The following is a 6,387-nucleotide window of genomic DNA, read 5'->3' on the forward strand; positions in this document are numbered from 1 at the left end:
TAGATTTGTGATTATTTTATTTTTGTGTGGTTATTGTTTTTTTTTATTTTTAACCCTTTATCCAGGTTTTGTGTAATAGTATTCCTAATAGCATTTATAATGAAGCCATTGTATTGATCTGACAATTAGAATAAGTAACTGCAATCATATTTTACCAATTGAGGTAAGGCGAAAGGGTCTTTTCAGGCATAGTATTTAATATCAAATTGAAACAAAAATTATATCCAGTGAAAAATTCATAAACATGATAAAAAACAATTCAATGCTTCAATAAATCTTAAAAGACATATTTTTGTGCAAACTTTTCTTATCACCGCATATATACAACTTCCTTGAGGAAAATCAAAATCATGTTGTATATATGCGGTGATAAGAAAAGTTTGTCCAAAAATTTGTCTTTTAAGACAAGTTGGTACAAAAGTTTGTCTTTTAAGACTTATTAAAGCTGTTTTTATCATGTTTATGAATGTTTCACTGGATATAATGTTTGTTCCAATTTGATTTGAAATACTATCCCTGAAAAGTCCCCTTTTCCTTCCCTCAATTGGTAAAAAATGTTATTGTATTTTGGGGATTTGGCATCGTCTATTGAACATGGGAAACTTTTATATTAATTCTCATTGACTGTAATTGCTATCATAAAAGAACATGAACTTCATTTTTCTTTATTAAGATGGATTTCAAATAGTCCTCCATATGAGTGAAAGCTATGGATGACTATTGTTCTTAAGTTAATGGTTCATATTTCTATCAAGTAGGATATTGCATGCTTAAAGGCATTTCTGTAAGGATTATTTACTTTGAAGTGATTATTCACATCAAGAGGAAGCAATTAATTACATTGATTTTGCCTGGTTTTACAGGACAATTAAAGGAAGCAATTAATTATCATTGCAGAAGGCAGATGAGAGCTGGGGGATCTGGTACTACCATATAAAAACTGAACTACAGTCACACATATACACAATATAATCTTATGTATGCAGGAAAACATAATTATGTTTTGTATTTAAATGCAGCTAGTGTAGGAAGTACCTGGATCTGTCTTAATACCAGCCTCCTGTATTCCCAGTACAGCAGCACCAAGGGATTTTAAAGCTGAAATCCATGCAAATAAAGTCATTAAACATTCAAAAAATACATTTTTAAATTCAACTGGTATAGCAACCTAGGTTTTTACTCCCTGAATATCTCTGTACATCTGAAGTGGTACACGCATAAATAGTGATGAGGACCATAGTAGGAGGATGGAGATGACCTTGTCAGTTTGCAGCTGCCCAGGGCTGACATCAAGAACTTCTGGGCTTCATACTTGGTAAGGCTCCTGGGCTTTCCTGCACTATGTTCTAAAAAGTTCCAACATTGAAAATTGAGGGTCTGGGTTAACCAGCAAGGGAGTTGAGTGGAAATGGAGCCTGATCTTCTGCTTTAACCTGGCTCCTTTGCTGGATTCAAAACTGTAACCTTTTTTCATTTTTTTGTTAGCCCGTCCCTCCACTTCCATCTGGCTAGCCAGCAATGAAGCAAGGTGTAAGCAAAGGGGCAGGCTTTACTTGCACCTGACTGCTTTGCAGGCTAACCAGACCCTCCACTTTCACTTGGAGGTAAAAAGTGTGTGTGGCTATATAAATATATGCTAATATATATATATATATATATATAGCACTGCAGCACTGCATATTGGGGTGTAGTTAAATGGATTTCTAGTGCAGGCTTCAGAGACCATACCCAGTATAGACCTCAGTGACAAACCCTAGTAACACACCCCCAATGCAGACCTCAGTGAAAGACTCCAAGACAGACCTTCCAGGAACAGTCCCTTTAGTGGCAGACATCCTAGTGATGGACATCCCTTTGACAGACCCCCAGTGTAAACCGCAGTGACAGGCTCATCAGTAACAGACCTCCATTGCAAACCTCAGAAACAGACACCCACAGCTGGCAAAATTGTTTCTCATAACAGACCTTAGACACATGCCTTATTAAAACAGACCTTGATTTTATACCTCTCACAGACCATCCCTCTGAAACCTCAGAACAGAGACCCCTTTCAGACCTCAGTACAGACCCCCACTGCAGACCTCAGTACAAACCCCCACTGCAGACTTCAGACACAGACCCCCAGTGAGGGACCATTGCATATCTGCTATGCTTGCAGCTCCTTCTGCCTCTCTCCCCTCTTCCTGACCCATGTCCAGTCACTTGTAATAAAGTCCACTGTGATTGGCTAGTGGATGGGGCAAAAAACATGACATGAACAAAAGCATGAAGTGTGTATAGTCTTTCCCAACTCACCATCTGTTTTCATATATTGATTTCAGGTGAAGTGGTAATTTTTCCTGGACCCAGTGCTAGGACATGGGGGTGGAGCTGACTGGCCTGGGGCCCACATAAAGCCTCATGCATTGTTATGACTCCTACATCATTGATGGTTTTGGCTGTCTATTATCTCCATGGGGGAGAATAGAGAACTTTAAGTTAACAATCTAATAATAACTCCAAATATATGAGTATCTGAAATATTTGATGCTCTCTATTTACTGCAAATATTTGTTATGAACAATGCTAAGCAGGAAAAACAATTTTGACTTTGTACTATCATACAGCTTCTGAATATATTCCGCAATTTCCTTGCTTGTAAATTATACTTGATTAAAAAAAACTGAATAGTAAATAAGCAGGCAAATTCTTGTATTTTGTATTTCTAAGAATCTGTGGCATTATCAATAATCGGAGTAAAACATAAGCAGTCTGTGCTAAGTAGAGTGATCCTGAATACATGTCAAGCATGTTAATTCATCCTGAAGTTCTGCTGAAGTCTAAACAGGTACTGCATTTTACCTTTCTTCAGTTTCTCTACCCTGGCAATGCCTCTTTTTGCTACATTAAACATTTGGGATGAGGCCGGGTTTTATTGCATAAAGGGACAGCCGATGCCCCTTCTGCAATAAGTATTCCTACCCGCCTGATAGCCATCCCAGTATGGGGGAGTATGGGGAGTATGGGGAGCTCAGCATTGGTTGACAGAACACCCAGCACCCACAACTTCTCCTGCAGGTGCTGGGACTGAATGAACTTCCACCCGCCTGCATGGGAGCTATGTTAGGCCAGCCAGGTCAATAAAAATGGCCAAACATTGGAGTGAGGAAGAAAAGAAGGTAGAAGATGGTGGTGTCTACGATAAAACTGGGACAGGTAAGTATCCACTCTTTAAGCTAGCTGGGGTCAGATTTAGGAGTAGCAAATTGGGCAATTGCCCAGGGCTTCCGCTTTTTCTAGAGCCCCAATAGACAAAATGTCAAATGGCACAGGGAGCTGGATTATTGTTCATTTAGTGTCCCCACCTATTATATGTCTTGGGCTCCATATTGTCCAAAACGGGTACATGGATTCTACAGCAGAACTGTACTAGATTTCATTGCTGTTCCTTCCCTTTTCAGTATCATTATTGTGATATAAGGTATTGCAGGAGTCAGACAAATTCAACCTATCAGGGCACATTGGGGCACATTTACAAGACCTCACCCACCACCTGGGTCTATAATTAACCTGGCTGCAGGGACAGATTACTCATGTTACACCTTTCCAAATATGAGGGATGGGACCCCCAGATGATAAAGTATCTTGCTTGGAGACACATCCCCACTTACGTTATGCATGAATGAGCTCAGACACTACTGTACCATTTCCCCATCCCACACCACCCCCATCCATACCTCCCCCACCCCTTCTACTATATTGTTTATCTTAAAAGTGAATGTTGCATCTGTTACTGCTACTTTTTATTGATAACAATTCATTGTTTATTGTTCACTCTCCCTGAAAATCTAAATGAAGAAACTTATAAAATAATATATTTACTGTCATTTTAGATTAATATATAGCTTTATCTGCTGATGTGTTGGAGTTCAGCTTTAATAAAAGAACTATGCATGAGTGTGACCTTGCCAAGGTGCACTCAAAATAACGATGTCCCTTTGATTAGGCAGTTCAAGCATCCATCATCATGTACAACCAAAAGCATTAGTTCTGATTAGCTGCCACAGTTTAGTGCATTCTGCGCTGTCCTTATTACTACCTTTATGGTCAGAAAGCTTTAAGTGACTGAATTTATTTTTTTTAATTTTGGACAGCTAGAAGCAGAATATGCTAGAGATATATTTCCGAATTAGGAGTGTTTATCAACTGGCCAGTTAGCAGGCTTGAGGATACTATTAGTGCAAGCTGGGACAGACATACTTGGGATACCTCCTTGCTTATGGCCTACAATCCTAGGCTGAGGATGCTACAATAAAGAATGTCCTAGTCCCAGGACCTCTTAGGATATTGGCTGCTATTGATATCTTAGATGGCCTTTAGGAAGGCTACACTACTTTGCAATGCAAAGACATTGTTCTATTGTTTAGAAGCCCAGCCAGTGAGCATGGGACAACCCTGTGAGATAGGGACAAGAACATGAAGAAGGACAAAGACCATCTATGAAAGAGATCTACATGTGTCCTAGCCTCCCCCCACCCTCCTACCCATTCTACATGCAATTGTGCGAGAAACATTCCTTAAATTTTATTTTAGTTACTGGCACCCATTAGTCAAAACATCCATGTTTATGAGAGCTTATTGCAAGTGTACTGAACTTAACCTGATCCTTGGCTGACCCTAACACAAATATATTTACTTACCATCTAAATCCTTAAACTTACCCTAAAGCGGAACTGTCAGAAAAAAATAAAATACACTACTTACCTTTATCTCTGAAGAGCTCCTGATCCCTCCACATGTGGCCTTGAGTCAGTCCCACACTGTCCTGGAATACTCCTTTCCCCTGCCTGGCGCCGCTATCTTCTTTCTTCTTTTGCCTACATCACCTGATCTGGTACTGTGCAGGTGCAAGATTGGGTGACATAGCCTGCTGTAAATAGGAAAAAAGAGTTCCAATCTCACGCATGCACAGTGATGCGTGAGATCCGAATAATCTTCAGGCATGCTCAGAATGAGCAGCCCAAAGCCTCCTGGGATATAGGACGTAGGTATTCCAGGAGGCTCTGCACTCCCATTCAGTCTTTACTGCCACAGCAGAAAAGACAGAAGGGGATGGGGTTCCTTTTTATTTAAAAAAAAACCAGAGAAAAATAAAGATATTTTTTTCTAAATAAAAAACTGTTATTTATCCTTGTATATAACGTACAAATCTGGTGATAGGTTCACTTTAACCTTAAAATAAACATGTTATCATTTAGCACTTTAGGTTTAGATTACTTGGACTATCTATCACATCCAATTGCCATTTGGATCAGCTTTTCGATACAATGGGTCTGATTTATTAAAGCTACAGCTTTATCTAAAGCTGTAGAGGATACACTTTCATCAGTAAAGCTGGGTGACCCAGCAAACCTAGATCTATTCCAGTTTTACTGATGATCGGCACAACTGCTCGTAGTCTCAAACAACAGTCAACAGTCACCTGTAGCAGCCCATCAATACAAGAGTACCAAAAGAAACCCCTATAAGCAAAAATGCCTGAACAAGGATCTTTTTATCAGAATGATCAGGAATTATTGCAATGAAAGATGCAAATTTAAAAGTTTAAAAAAACAATTCTTGAATAAATAATAATGTTAACATTGTTAGAAAAGGTATGTTTGAATACTGATAACTACACTGGTCAACAAACATTTTCTTGCCAAACAGATTAAAGTCATTTTAGGTTATGTTTGATGCATAGATTCCAAATATGGTTTTGGTTTTGCTAGATTGGCTCTAGTTTTTGAACCTCAATATTAACCTTAAAATTAATGAAAATGAAAATTAATGAACCATGAAAATTAAACAAACATAAACTAGATATGCATGCAAACGTATACACAATTTATATTCTTTTCTATATATAAAATTTATATATTCTATATTGAGTATTTTTACAAAACTAATCACAAAGAAGTAATTGAAAAACTCAATTTGTATGGTTTCCTTTTATGCTGATGATCAGGACAATCACGTTCAAGGCTCCAGCTGTAGTCTGCCATCTTGTGTCTATCTAATCTGCCCTGATTCCTTTCTTCCATCACCTTTATATCTTGATGGAACCTCTCCCCTTGTTCCTCACTGAAATCGCCAAGGTTTTCTGGAAACCTTTGCAAATGGCTATGGAGAGAGTGTACCTTTATGTTCATAGTAGCACCCAAATGTTTAAAGTCTAATAGCAAGTTTTGTACTAGTTCTTCAGAATTTTGTGCTTTATGGTTACCCAAGAAGTTCTTGACAACCATGACATAGCTGTGCCAGGCAGAAGCTTCAGTATCAGTCTGTAACTTGTGAAATTTGAATAATTTATCAGTTTCCGAATCTGGGGTCCATCAAGGATTCCTGCTTTTCATTTTTCAGTACTCA

Source organism: Pyxicephalus adspersus, chromosome 2, assembly GCF_032062135.1.
Source record: "Pyxicephalus adspersus chromosome 2, UCB_Pads_2.0, whole genome shotgun sequence".
Classification (NCBI taxonomy): domain Eukaryota; kingdom Metazoa; phylum Chordata; class Amphibia; order Anura; family Pyxicephalidae; genus Pyxicephalus; species Pyxicephalus adspersus.